The sequence below is a fragment of the Mustela nigripes genome, chromosome 4 (assembly GCF_022355385.1).
Source record: "Mustela nigripes isolate SB6536 chromosome 4, MUSNIG.SB6536, whole genome shotgun sequence".
Classification (NCBI taxonomy): Eukaryota; Metazoa; Chordata; class Mammalia; order Carnivora; family Mustelidae; genus Mustela; species Mustela nigripes.
In genome coordinates, this window is record NC_081560.1 from 125,652,953 (window position 1) to 125,669,251 (window position 16,299).

Consider the following 16,299-nt stretch of genomic DNA (forward strand, 5'->3'; position numbering starts at 1 on the left):
TGCGGGACTCGATCCCAGGACCCTGAGATCATGACCTGAGCCGAAGGCAGCGGCGTAACCCACTGAGCCACCCAGGCGCCCTGCTCATTGCTTTTGAAGTTATGACTACTCCCACATCCTCTTAGTGGACATAGCTAGATAATATATGTCGGTGTATACATGTATTTATATGTATATATGTGTGTATATATGCATATATATCATACATATATAATATTCACACATAACAATACACATTTACATCTAGATTTACTTCTCTATCAATCTATGAGCTAAAAACTATGAATCCTTAATAACTCTAATTTTATTTCAATACCACAGGGCTCATTCCAGTTTTCCTTCTTCCTACACTTTTATTCTCTTTCTCCTAACAGTTAGGAAACAGATTCCCATTATCCTTAACAGATTTACCTAACTGATTGATCTCTTTTATGCAATCAATATCCCATAACTCCTGCTAATCCCTCCCCCACTTTTATGCTCTCATCATTTCACTGGTGCTCTGACACCATACAATGTGCCTCCATTGTATGTAGTTATCCTTCCATCTTATTCTTCCCTAAGTGACCACTGACATTCTATGTGTCTTTATAAATGAGTTTGAATTTTCTAGAATTTTATGTATCTGGATCATATGGTGCACATTCTTTCATTTAACATAAGTAATTTAAGATTCACTCATGTTAAGTCACTAATTCCTTCCCTGATATTGCTGAGCACTATTCCATTGTATGGCTCTACCATAATTTTGTCTATATATTCATCTGCTGATGCAGATGTCATCAGCAAATGTACTGATGCACATTTGAGTTGTTTTCTACCTTTTGGCTCTTAAAAATAAAACTTCTATAAAAATTCATGTGCAAGTCTTTATGTGGACATGTATCTCTCCTTCTCTTAGGTAAATACCTAGGAATTAAATGGCTGGATAAAATTACAGATAATAGGTTTAACTTTCTTTCTTTCTTTCTTTCTTTCTTTCTTTCTTTCTTTTTTTTTTTTTTTTTGTCACACATTTGCCCTTATTATGAGCAGCAGCAGGTGGGATACATCCAGCAATAGTAAAAAAAATTAATTTATAAAAATAGGAATTCAGGGAAGCCACCTTTTTGGAACCCTTGGGAACTCATATGTAGATGCCAAACCAGAGCAACAGGAAGAGGACTCCAAAGCCCATGAAGAGCAATGCTACCAAGGAGATGAGAAGCATTCATTCTTCTGATCAATGAGCATGGAATGCTTTTCCATCTTTTTGTGACTTCTTCAATTTCTTTCATGAGTGTTCTGTAGTTCTTTGAGTACAGATCCTTTACCTCTTTGGTTAGGTTTACTTCCAGGTATCTTAAGGTACTTGGTTCTATAGTAAATGGAATTGATTCTCTAATTTCTCTTTCTGTGGTTTCATTGTTAGTGTATAAGAAACCAACTGATTTCTGTGCATTGATTTTGTATCCTGCCACATTGCTGAATTGCTGTGTGAGTTCTAGTAGTTTGGGGCTGAAGTCTTTCGGTTTTCTACATAAAACATCATGTCATCTGTGAAGAAAGTGAGTTTGACTTCTTCCTTGCCAATTTGAACACCTTTTATTTGTTTTTGTTGTCTGATTGCTATTTCTAGGTCTTCTAGTACTATGTTGAACAACAGTGACGAGAGTGGGCATCCTTGTCATGTTCCTGATCTTAACGGGAAGGCTGTCAGCTTTTCCCTGTTGAGAATGATATTCACTATGGGTTTTTCCTTTTTAGCTATTTTCTTATTTTATCAAGTATGTTCTAGGTCTTTCTCAATTTTCATTTTTACCTTTATGTTTTATATATTTTTTTTCATTTTTGGCTTCCTTTCATTGTATTCAATTTTATTTTTGTATATATGTATTTTCTTTCTTTCTTCCCTATTTTGGGATCTAGTTTCTTCCAACAAACAGACACAAATACACCCAGGATCTATTTCATTGTCCTGTTCTGTTCAGCTTATTTGATTTAATTTTTTGTCTGTTTGTTTATTTTTGCTTACTTTTGATTTCTTTACTGTATATTTTTCTGGTGTCCTTGTTGTTATTTTTGTACATTTTCTCTCTCATTTATTCTTTTCTGTACATAAAGATAAGACAGAAGAACTCAACTTAAAAGAGAAAAAAGAGGTGGTACTCACTGCCATGGATCTAATCAATATGGAGATAAGTAAGATCTTGGAACTAGAATTCAAAACAATGATTATAAAGATACTAGATGAGCTTGAAAAAGGCATACTAGACAATAGAGAACCCCTTACTAGAGAAACAAAAGAACTAAAATCTAATCAGTTTGAAATAGAAAATGACATTACTGAGATGTAATTAAAAAATGGAGGCTCAAACTGCTAGGATAAATGAGGCAGAAGAGAGTCAGTGATATAGAAGACAAAATGATGAAGAATGATGAAGCTGAGAAGAAGAGAGATAAATAACTACTGGATCACGAGGAGAAGATTAGAAATCAGCAATATGTAAAGCAAAACAATATTAGAATAATAGGGAAAGGGGAGCAGAAGGTTTATTTAAACAAATCATAACTGATAACTTTCCTAATCTGGGGAAGGAAATAGCATTCAGGTCTAGGAGGCAAAGAGACCTTCCCCCCAAATCAATAAAAACAGGCCAAAACCTTGACATACATTAGTCAAGGCTGAAATTTCAGAGACAAAGAGAGAATCCTGAAGTCAGCTTGAGACAAGAGGTTCTTAACCTATGAGGGTAGAAACGAGGCTGCCATCAGACCTATTCACAGAGACTGGGAAACCAGAAATAAGTAGCATGTTATGTTCAGGGTATTAAATGAGAAAAATATGCAGCCAACAATACTTATACAGCAAGACTGTAATTCTGAAAGGAGGAGAGACAAAGAGCTTACAGAACAAACAGAAACTAAAAGAGTATGTGATCAATAAACCAGCCCTGTAAGAAATAATAAAAGAGAATCAAGAGGGAGGAACAAGATGGTGGAGGAGCAGGAGACCTAATATCATTGTGTCCCAGGAATTCAGCTAGTTATTAAGCCATTCTGAACACTTACAAACTCAACAAGAGATCAAAGAGAAGAGCAGAAATTCTAGGAACAGAATGGACCTAATCAATATGGACATCAGTAAGATGTCAGATCTAGAATTCAGAATGGTGATTATCAAGGTGCTAGTGGGGCTTGAAAAAGCATGGAAGATACTAGAGAATCCCTTTCTGGAGAAATAAAATCCCTTTCTGGGGAACTAAAAGAACTAAAATCTAACCAAGTTGAAATAATAAAAGCTATTAATAAGGTACAATAAAAAATGGAGGCTCTTACTGCTAGGGTAAATGAGGCAGAAGAGAGAATTAGTGATATAGAAGACCAAAAGATGAAGAATGAAGAAGCTGAGAAAAAGAGAGTCAAACAACTACTGGATCACAAGCAGAGAATTCAAGAGATAAGTGATACCATAAGACAAAACATTATTAGAATAATTGGCATCCCAGAAGAAGAAGAAAGGAAGAGGGGTGTAGAAGGTATACTAGCGGAAATTATACCAGAGAATTTCCCTAATTTAGCAAAGGGAACAAGCACCAAAATCTAGGAGGCCCCTCATTGAAATGAACAGATCATCCAAGCAAAAGACCAGCAAGGAAATCAAGTCTTTAAATGACACACTGTGCCAGAGGGACATCACAGATATATTCAGAACACTCCATCCCAAAGCAACAGAATGCACATTCTTCTCTAGTGCACATGGAACATTCTCCAGTACAGATCACATCCTGGGTCACAAAGCGGGTCTCAACCGGTACCAAAAGATTGGGATCATTCCCTGCATATTTTCAGACTACAGTGCTCTGAATCTAGATCTCAATAACAAGAGGAAAGTTGGAAAGAACTCAAATACATAGAGGCTAAAAAGCATCCTACCAATGAATGAATGGGTGAACCGGGAAATTAAAGAAGAACTGAAAGAATTCATGGAAATAATAAAAAATGAAAACACAACTGTTCAAAATCCTTGGGACAAAGCAAAGGCAGCCCTGGGAGGAAGGTATAGAGTGATACAAGCCTTTCTGAAGAAACAAGAAATGACTCAGGTACACAACTTAACGCTACACCTAAAGGAGCTGGAGAAAGAACAGTAAAGTAAGCCTAAAATCAGCAGAAGAGAAATCATGAAGATCAGAGAAGAAATCAATGAAATAGAAACAAAAAGAAGGGTAGAACAAATCAACAAAACTAGGAGTTGGTTCTTTGAAGGAATTAATAAGATAGATAAACCCTGGCCAGACTTATCAAAAAGAAAAGAGAAAGGACCCAAATAAATAAAATCATGAATGCAAAAGGAGAGATCACAACCAACACCAAAGAAATACAAACAAGTATAAGAAAATATTATGAGCAACTATACAACAGCAAAATTGACAATCTGGAAGAAATGGATGCATTCCTAGAGACATATAAACTACCAAAAGTGAACTAGGAAGAAACAGAAAGCCCGAACAGACCCATAACCAGTAGGGAGATTGAAGCAGTCATCAAAAATCTCCCAACAAATAGAAGCCCAGGGCCAGACAGTTTCCCAGGGGGAATTCTACCAAACATTTAAAGAAGAATTAATACCTATTCTCCTGACACTGTTCCAAAAAATAGAAATGGAAGGAAAACTTCCAAACTCATTTCATGAGGCCAGCATTACCTTGGTCCCCAAACCAGACAAAGACCCCATCAAAAGGGAGAATTATAGACCAATATCCTTGATGAACACAGAAGCAAAAATTCTCACCAAAATACTAGTCAACAGGATCCAACAGTATCTTAAAAGGATTTTTCATCATGACCAAGTGGAGTTTACTCCTGGGTGACAAGGTTGGTTCAACATTTACAACTCAATCAATGTGATACAATATATTAATGAAAGAAAGAACAAGAACCATATGATACTCTCAATAGATGCTGAAAAAGCATATGACAAAGTACAGCATCCCTTCCTGATCAAAACTCTTCAATGTGTAGGCATAGAGGGTACATACCTCGATATCATCAAAGCTATCTATGAAAACCCACAGCGAATATCATTCTCCCCTAAGCTCAGGAACACAGCAGGGATGTCCACTATCACCACTGCTATTCAACATGGTACGAGAAGTCCTAGCCTCAGCAATCAGACAACAAAAAGAACTAAAAGGCATCTGAATCGAAAAAGAAGTCAAACTATCAAACTTTGCAGATGACATGATACTTTATGTGGAAAACCCAAAAGACTCCACTCCAAAACTGCTAGAACTCATACACGAAATCAGTAGAGGGTCAGGATATAAAATCAACGCACAGAAATCAGTTGCATTTCTATACCCCAATAGCAAGACAAAAGAAAGAGAAATTAAGGAGTCAATCCCATTTACAACTGTACACAAAACCATAAGATACCTAGGAATAAACCTAATCAAAGAGGCAATGAATCTGTAATCAGAAAACTATACAGTACTCATGAAAGAAATGGAGGAAGGCATAAAGAAACAGAAAAAAAGCATTCCATGCTCATGCATTGGAAGAACAAATATTGTGAAAATGTCTATGCTACCTAAGCTAATCTACACATTTACAGCAATCCCTATCAAAATACCATCAATTTTGTTTTAAAAGAAATGGAACAAATAATCCTAAAATTTATATGGAACCAGAAAATACCCCAAAGAGCCAGAGGAATATTGAGAAAGAAAGCCAAAGATGGTGGCATCACAATTCCAGGCTTCAAGCTCTAATACAAATCTGTAAGCATCAAGGGAGTATGGTAATGGCACAAAAACAGACACATAGATCAATGAATCTGAATGATGGCCAAGAAATGGACCCTCAACTCTAATTTGATCAATTTGATTTAATTTAATCTTTGTCAACTAATCTTTGACAAAACAGGAAACAATATCCAGTGGATAAAAAAGAGTCTCTTCAACAAGTGCTGTGGGGAAAATTGGACAGTCACAAGCAGAAGAATGAAACCTGACCATTTCCTATACCACAAACAAAAAATAGACTCAAAATGGATGAAAGACCTCAGTGTAAGACAGGAATCTATCAAAATCCTTGAGGAGAACACAGGCAGCAACGTCTTCGACCACAGCCTCAGCAACTTCTTCCTAGAAACATCATCAAAGGCAAGGAAAACAGCAAAAATGAACTATTGGGACTTCATCAATATCAAAAGGTTTTGCACAGCAAAGGAAACAGTCAACAAAACCAAAAGACAACTGACAGAATGGGAGAAGATATTAAAAAGCAACATATCAGATAAAGGGCTAATATCCAAAATCTATAAGGAACTTATCAAACTCAACACCCAAAGGACAAATAATCCAATCAAGAAATGGGCAGAGGACATGAACAAACATTTCTGCAAAGAAGACATCCACATGGTCAACAGACATATGAAAAAGGGTTGAAAATCACTTGGCATCAGGGAAATACAAATGAAAACCACAATGAGATACCACCTCACACCAGTCAGAATAGCTAAAATTAACAAGTCAGGAAATGACAGATGTTGGCAAGGATGCAGAGAAAGGGGAACTCTCCTACGCTGTCAGTGGGAAGGCAAGCTGGTGTAGTAACTTTGGAAAATAGTATGGAGATTTCTCAAAATGTTGAAAATAGAGTTACCCTACAACCCAACAATCTCACTACTGGGTATCTACCCTCAAGATACAAATGTAGGTATCCAAAGGGGCACAGGCATCCAAATGTTTATAGCAACAATGTCCACAATAGCTAAACTATGGAAAGAACTTAGATGTCCATCAACAGATGAATGAATAAAGAAGACATGGCATCTATTTATATAATAGAATACAATGCAGCCATCAAAACCCTCAAAATCTTGCCATTTGCAACAATGTGGATGGAACTAGAGGGTATTATGCTAAGAGAAATAAGTTAATCACAGAAAGACAATTATCATATGATCTCTCTAATATGAGGAATTGGAGTTGCAGGACAGGGATTCATGGGGGTAGGGAGGGACAAATGAAACAAGATGGGACTGGGGGGACGCCTGGGTGGCTCAGTGGGTTAAAGCCTCTGATCCTGGGATCCTGGGATTGAGGCCCATGTAGGGCTCTCTGCTCAGAGGGGAACCTTCTTCCTCCCTCTCTCTTGGCTTACTTGTGATCTCTGTTGGATGAAAAAATAGTCTTTAAAAAATAAAAGATGGGACTGGGGATGGAGACAAATCATAAGAAACTCTTAATCTCAGCAAATGAACTGAGGGTTGCTGGGGGTTAGGGGGAAGGGACAGGATGGCTGGGTTATGGATATTGGGGAGGGTATGTGCTATGTTGAGTGCTGGGAAATGTGTAAGCCTGATGATTTACAGACCTGTACCCCTGGGGCAAATAATACATCATCTGTTAGTTAAAAAAAAAAAAAGAAGAAGAAATGTTAAAAGAGATCTTTAAAGAAATAATGAGCCCAAAAGTAACAAAGACCAGAAAGGAACAGAGATAATATACAGAAACTATGAATTTACAGATAATACCTTGGCACTAAATTCATATCTTTCAATAATTCCTTTGAATGTAAATGGGCTAAATGCTCTAATCAAAGGACACAGGGTATCAAATTGGATAAAAAATGAAGACCCATCCATTTGGTGTCTGAGAAACTCATTTTAGGCCCAAAGACATCTCCAAATTGAATTTGAAGAGGTGGAGAACAATTTATCATGCTAATGGACAGCAAAAGAAAGCTATAGTAGCAATCCTTATACAGAGAAATTAGATTTTAAACCAAAGACTGTAATAAGAGGTGAAGAAGGACACGATATCTTAATAAAAGAGTCTATCCAACAAGAAGATCTAGCAATTATGGATATTTATGCCCCTAACACAGGAACAGCCAATATATACACTAATTAATAACAAAATTAAAGAAACACATTGATAATAATACAATAGTCATAGGAGACTTTCTCTATTCAGAACAATAGACAGATCATCTAAGCAGAAGATCAATTAGGAAACAAGGGCTTTGAATGACACACTGGACCAGATGGACTTCACAGATATATTCAAAACATTCCAACATAAAGCAGTAGAATACACATTCTTCCTAAGTGCACATGGAACAGTCTCCCAAAAAAGATCTCATACTGGGTCACAAATCAGGTCTCAACCAGTGCCAAAATATTGGAATTACTCCCTGCATATTTTCAAACCACAACACTTTAAAACTTGAACTCAATCACACGAAAAAATTTAGAGGGAACACAAATACATGGAAGTTAAAGAACATGCATATCAAGAATGAATGGAAAATTAAAGAAGAATTTTAAAAATTAAAGAAAAATGTAAAAATTTAAAATTTAAAAAAAATTTTTTAAATTCATGGAAACAAATGAAAAATGGTAACATAATTCAAAACCTTTGAGATTCAACAAAGGGAGTTCTAAGAGGGAAATATATAGCAATCGAAGCATTTCTCAAGAAACAAGAAAAGTCTCAAATACACAACCTAACCTTACACCTAAAGGAGCTGGAGAAAGAACAGTAAACAAAGCTTAAATCCAGCAGGTGAAGAGAAATAATAAAGATTAGAACAGAAATTAATGAAAGAGAAACCACAGGAACAGTAGAACAGATCAACAAAACTAGGTAATAAGTTCAATAAACTCCTAGCCAGAGTTTTCAAAAAGAAAAGAGAAATCACCCAAATAAATAAAATCATGAATGAAAGACGAGAGATCACACCCAGCACCAAAGAAATACAAATGATTATAAGGACATATTTTGAGCAACTATATGCCAACAGATTAGCCAATCTGGAAGAAATAGATGCATTCTTAGAAACATATTAACTACCAAAACTGAACCAGGAAGAAATAGAAAACCTGAACAGACCCATAAACAGGAAAGAAATTGAAACAATAATAAAAAATCTAGCAAAAAACAAGGGTCTAGTCCCAACGGGCCTCCTAGCATAATTCTACCAAACTTTTAAAGAAGAATCAATACCTATCCTTCTAAAACTGTTTCAAAAAATAGACATAGAAGGAAAACTTCCAAACTCAGTCTATGAGGCCAGTATTACCTTGATCCCAAAACCAGACAAAGACCCCATCAAAAAGGAGAATTGCAGATCAATATCCCTCATGAAATGGATGCTAAAATTCTCACCAAGATCTTAGCCAATAGAAGTATTATTCACCATGACGAAGTGGGATTTACTTCCGTATTGCAAGTGTGGTTCAATATCTGCAAATCAATGAATGTGATACATCACATTAAAGAAGAAAGGACAAGAACCATATGATCCTCTCAATAGATGCAGGAAAAGGCTTTGACAAAGTACAGAGTTCTTTCTTGATTAAAAACTTCCCAATATGGGGGAACATACCTCAATATCATAAAAGCCATATACTAAAAGCCCACAGTGAATATCATTCTTAACAGGGAAAAATTGAGAGTTTGTTTTAAGGTTAGGAACACAACAGTGATGTTCATTTTCACCACTGTTGTTCAACATAGTACTAGAAGTCCTAGCCTCAGCAGTTCAGACAACAATAAATAAATAAAAGGCATCTAAATCAGCAAAAAAAGATTTTCAAACTTTTGTTCTTTGCAGCACGATAATCTACATTAAAAACCAAAGGACCGGGGTGCCTGGGTGGCTCAGTGGGTTAAGCCTCTGCCTTCAGCTCAGCTCATGATCTCAGGGTTCTGGGATTGAATCCTGCATCGGGCTCTCTGCTCCGCAAGGAGCCTGTTTCCTCCTCTCTCTCTCTCTCTCTCTCTCTGCTTGTCTCTCTGCCTACTTGTGATCTCTCTCTGTCAAATAAATAAAATCTTAAAAAAGAAAAGAAAAGAAAAGAAAACCAAAGGACCCCACCCCCAAATTGCTAGAACTCATATAGGAATTCAGTGAAGTTACAGAATATAAAATCAGTGCATGGAAGTTAGTTGCATTTCTATGCACTACAATGAGGAAGAAGACAGAAAAATCAAGGAATGGATCCTATTTACAACTGCACAGAAACCAATAAGACACCTAGAAATCAATCAACCTAACCAAAAAGGTAAAGGACTTACTCTGAAAACTATAGAACACTTATGAAAGAAATTGAGGAAGACACAAAGAAATGGGAATACATTCCATGCCCATGGATTGGAAGAACAATATTCTTAAAATGTCTATGCTACCCAGAACAATCTACACATTCATTGCAATCCCTATCAATATACTATCAACATTTTTCACACAGCTAGACCAAATAATCCTAAATTTGTATGAAATGAGGAAAGATCCTGAATAGCCAAAGGAATGTTGAAAAAGAAAACTAAAGCTGGTGGCATCACAATTCTGGACTTCAAGCTAGATTACAAAACTGCAGTCATTAGGACATCATGGTACTGATACAAAAACAGACACATGGATCAATGGAACAGAATAGAGAACCCAGAAATGAACCCTCAATAAATTGTTGACAAGGCAGGAAAGAATATCCAATTGAAAAAAGAGAGTCTCTTTGACAAATGGTGTTGGGATAATTGGACAGCCACATGCAGAAGAATGAAACTGGACTATTCTCTTACACCATACACAAAAATAAACTCAAGATGGATAAAAAGACCTAAATGTGAGACAGGAATCCATCGAAATCCCGAGGAGAACACAAATAGTAACCTCTTTGGCCTTAGCCATAGCAACTTCCTCCTAGACACATCTTCAAAGGTAAGGGAAACAAAAGCAAAAGTTCATTATTGAGACTTCAACAAGAGAAAAAGCTTCTGCACAAAGAAGTAAATAGTTGACAAAACCAAAAGACAATCTACAGTATGAGAGAAGATATTTGCAAATGTTTTATCAGATAAAGGGTTAGTATCTAAAATCTATAAAAAACTTATCAAATTCAACACCCCAAAAACAACAAATTCAGTCAGGAAATGGGCAGAAGACATGAACAGACACTTCCTCAAAGAAGACATACAAATGGTCAACAGATTCATGAGAAAAAGCTCCACGTTGCTCGGCATCAGGGAAATACAAATCAAAGCCACAATGAGATATCACCACACACCAGTCAGAATGGCTAAAATTAACAAGTCAGGAAATGACAGATATTGACAAGGATGCAGAGAAAGGGGCTCACTCTTTGGGAATGTAAGCTGGTGCAGAAAGGGGCACACTCTGGTGGGAATGTGAACTGATATAGACACTCTGGAAAACAGTATGGAGTTTCCTCAAAAAGTTAAAAATAGAGCTACCCTAATGACCCAGGAATTGCACTACTAGGTATTTACCCAAAGGATCCAAGCATACTGGAACCAAGGGGGACCTGTACCTTAATGCTTACAGCAACAATGTCCACAATAACCAAAATATGGAAAGAGCCCAGATGTCCATTGACATCCATTGGCAGAATAATGGATAAAGAAGATGTGGTATATATACACAATGTAATATTACTCAGCCATCAAAAAGAGAAATGTTATCATTTGCAATGACATGGATTGAACTAGAGGGTATTATGCTAAGCAAAATAGGTCAACCAGAGAAAGAAGATTATCATATGATTTCACTCATATTTAGAATTTAAGAAACAAAACAGGATCATATGGGAAGGGGGGGGGGAAGAAAATAAGACAAAATTAGAGAGGGAGACAAACCATGAGACTCTTAACTCTAGGAAACAAACTGAGGGTTGCTGGAGGGGAGATAGGTGAAGGTATGGAGTAACTGGGAAATCGGCATTAAGGTGGGTGCCTTAATGTAATGAAGGCTGGATGTAATATGCAAGTGATGAATCTGTAAACTCTATCTCTAAATCTAATAATGCACTATATGTCAATTAATTGAATTTAAACAAAAATAAAAAAGAAAAGAAAATTGCACTACTTTATAAAACTACAAAAAATTTATATTCCCTTTCAGATGTTATTTCAAAAAATGTGTAGTTTTCATATATGTAATTATACCCCATGGTAAATGTCTTAATTTTGTATTATTTCTATCATGTCACATGAATAAACGAGTTTTCTCTTGCTGATCTTTATAATTATATCCTTCTAATATACATTCCATTTTTTATGTACAACTTTTTGAACTATTATTCAATTCATTGTATGTTTATATTGCTACTATGAATAATGCTCCATATCTATTTTATATCTATCTATCTAGATAGATAGATGATAGATAGATAGATGCAAAATTAAGTATCTCCCTTTTGTGGAAGATATCTGTTGTAGTGTAGATACATTTAATATTATTTCATTTATTTTAATATTTACTCACTAGAGCCTTGACGTTACAAAGCTTTTAGAGTTATGTGGGTGATAATGTTTGTATTTGAGATTGTTGAAAGAAGTGACTTGCTTCATTTATGTATGCAGCATCCAGCATAGTGCCAATTATTAGACTAATAAAAGCTATGTTTTGAATGAGAAACTCAATGGATGAATGAATGATTAATTCACTTGTCATATAAGTAGAGTTTGAATGCATCCCTTGCCATCTGGATGCAGTTTGATTTCAAGTGTACCCTGTGATATTGGCAACGTCTGGAGAGCTATTTAGTTAATCCTGTGATCTGGATTTTAGAAAAGTCTGGAATGTTGCCCTGAGAACACAATCTGCAACAGTGTCTGGGATTTTTGCTTTTGCTTCCTGGACCACTGTGCACCCAAATATTTCTATGGGCTTACCTCTGAAAAAGAGACTGTGATCTTTTCTTTCTGAAGGAAACTTTCCCATTACTTTTGCCTCAGTGCAACAGGCCCTTGCAGGGCAGGCTAAGTTTGAGCCAGAATGTTTGAATTTCTTAGCTTTGTTCTCTCCTGAGCTTCAGAAAACAACCGGGTTCATGATCAGCTGTATCACTCTTTCTGTTTTATTGTTTGATGCTATTTCTTTTCTTTTCTGTTTTTTTTTTTTTTTTTTTGTAAAGGGATATTAATTTTAGTTGAGATAAAAATTTTTTAAAGTTGGGATTTTGATTTAGCTAATTAGCACCATGGAATAATATACAATGGAGATCTTACATCAATGTTGTTTGTCTTTTACCAACAATAATTAGTACTTATGGCATTTTATGATTTCCTTGTATTATTTCACTTAATTTAATCATTACAACAACCCAATGAAGTAGATATTATTATGAACATTTTCTGAATTAGGAAAATAATGTCAATATTAAAAGTCTTTCCATAAGAACCTGGAAGTGGTGGGGTCAGTGTTCAAAGCTGATTCTGTCTGGTAAATCCATTTAAAGCATTTTCATGTATATTCTACTCTCTAATTCATGCTTACAACACCAGAAGAAGACTCTGATTTGTCCTGTCTGTAGAGGTAGAGATAGATTCAGAGTTTATGTTCTTTCCCATCCAAGTTTTCATAGAAATGAATTATCATCACCAGGTTGTTAGTGTGGACCTTTTGTTTCCTCATCTCATATTCTCTCTCAGCCTCTCCTACTCTAGATCTTTCTGAATCCTTCACTTTATAGTCGAAGAAACTGGGTTCCAGAATACTGTGACAATTTGCTAAGATCATACAGCTAGTTAGCAAGCTAAGACTAGAGCTCACATTTTCTGCCCCTCAAGCTAATGTCTCCTCTGTTATGTCTATGTGACAAACAAAAGCTCTTGGTAAAGAATGTGTTTTGTGAATTATATTCCAAACCAAAACCAAACCAAAACAAAACTTAACAAAACTAAACAAAAACAAAAAAAATTAACATAGACCCTCCAGTGCAGAGAACTTTAACTTGTCATTTTCATTAGCTAAAATGGTCTCTATCATTTGAGATGCCTAGTCAATCTGTTAATTATCAAATATATACTGAATGGCTAATATAAATGTGCTTAGCAGTAGAGGCCAGCCCTGAGTGGGGTCTCTGTCATCAGTATATGAAACGTCTCAGGATTTGATATTCTTTCTCACCCAGTATACAACTCAAAAGAAGCAAAGTAAATAGAATTTTCCTCCTCAACAGCTGTATTTATTTTAGGCCGTTTCTCCACCTACAAGTCCATTTTCTGTCCTCAGAGCTTCTGAACCTGTTTATTTTCAACCTCCCAGAGGCAGCCAGCTGTTGTATTCCTGTGTCATGGCACAAAGAAGTCAACAAGTTCTTCTGGAGGGGAACAAGCCATTTCAAGAGCTTAAAGGATATAACCCAAAAGAGAGTTTACCAACTGTGGCTATTTCCTTGAGCAAGACACCAACCCTGCTCTCAAATATCTTACTCAAGTAGCTTAACAAGATATAATTGGAGACAAAACTTGAGCACTGGAAGTTAAGGAGTAATATAAGCTCAGAGCTTAAATGATATCAAGTGAATGTGATTAAACAGAGTGCTCTAGTCAGTAGGCTGGACTAGGCTTGTAGAAATATTTTGAATTCCAAGTTTGATTTTGTGTGTGTTTGTTTTTAAATGAGACAACAGTTAAAAACTGAAAACATTAACCTAAAAATCCATATATATATATATAACTTCTGTTGAAAAAACAGATCTGTTAGAATGGGTTTATCTTCATGCAACTATGGGCTGAAGTGGTGGGTGTGTTAGATGAAATACATATTCCCCAGCTTGCCACAGTCCTCAGCATTCACTATGTTCTTCCCAATGTTGAGGCCAAGTCTCAATTGCTTTGTATCCTAAAAACTCCAGTATTCTTTTTCTTATACTCATTGACTTCAGTTATGTGCTTGGTCCCACAGGTATGTGAGTATTGAATTCCTGCCAGAATAATAATGTTCTGTGAGTTTAGAGGAAGATGAGAACTTTGATGGTTGGGGTGGATATCCTACTTATTGGGTGGCTGCTATAATGTGATGAGCACTGGGTAGGCATGATACCTCATTAACTACTCAGAAAGCTCTACCAGGTAGGTATTATCATTCCCATTTTACAAATGGGAAAAGTGAGGCTCAGAAAGGTTATGTGGTCAGACAGAAGTCATCTAGTTAGTGAGTAGCTAGGATTCAAAACCATCTGGATGCAGATAAATCATCACTTTAGTTGCTGTCTCCCACAGAGAAGTAGGAAGTAATAAAGCTGAGTTTTGAACCCAGACTGTCTGACTCTAAGCCTAGCGGCCATTCTAAAATGTTATACTGTACCAGAGGCAAAGACTCTACCATTTGCAAAGGGATAGCAAGTAAATATCTCATGATGAATCAAGAAGAACAAGAAGAAAGAACAATTTCCACTGGGAAATGACTTACATGTCCAAGAATAAGTTCTGAAATACATTGTAATAAATAATACATTGGGACAGTCCTTAAATTATAAATAGGCCAGCCCATAACTAAGCAGCTGGCATGCGTCTGGGGTAAGTTGAATTTTGGCCATTAACAGAGTATAAGCTACTCAAAATCACCATTAGGTATTTTGATGTGAAGGACTGAATCCTATGAAGAAGCTTAACAAGGCCTACAAATTGCAAATGGTCTGGGAAGATAAAGGAGAAATAAAACCTATCTTCTAGACCTTGAAGGGAAGATCTAGATCAGTCATCCCCTGAGTAGTGCCCACGAGAAGCTGGAACTCAAAGAGACTGAAGTGCTATGTCACAATTCATCACTTTGCCTAAGGCTTATTCTGAGCACTGGAAATACAAAAGATTTAAATGTTACATACTCTGTTTACTATTTTTAAAAAAGGACTTTCTGATAAGTTGCAAAGCTTAGATTTAAACCCAGCATTTCTGGGTTATTCCCACTATATTCTGCCTCCCAGAAAGCAGATGGTAGAGAGGGGAAGGACAGGCCTTCCAGGTAGAGGGTTGCTTTGTTAGGAAATTTCAGAGTCTGTTAGGGTAGAGAAGGAAAAAAAAATAGCAGAAGTTGAAGCCTCTGACAACAGTCACCAGTTTCATCACTTACCCTGTCACCACCGATTGCAGAGGACTGACCATGTGGTCCCCACTGAGGGTCCCAAGGGCCATATATTTAATGACCACTCTGCCTTTTCATTTTTTTTCCTCATAGCCATGGCCATTTAGCCCCACCTGCAGGATCCAAAAGATTCTGGATCAATTATCTTCTTGGTCAAGGTAAGTTGCAACCTAGTAGTTTTTTTTTTAATAAACATATATTTTTATCCCCAGGGGTACAGGTCTGTGAATCACCAGGTTTACACACTTCACAGCACTCACCAAAGCACATACCCTCCCCAATGTCCATAATCCCACCCCCTTCTCCCAACCTAGTAGTTAAACCACAAACCATCTTTAATTTGAGTGATGTTAAACAGCAACAAAACCGGGCACCTGGGTGGCTCAGTGGGTTAAGCCACTGCCTTCGGCTCAGGTC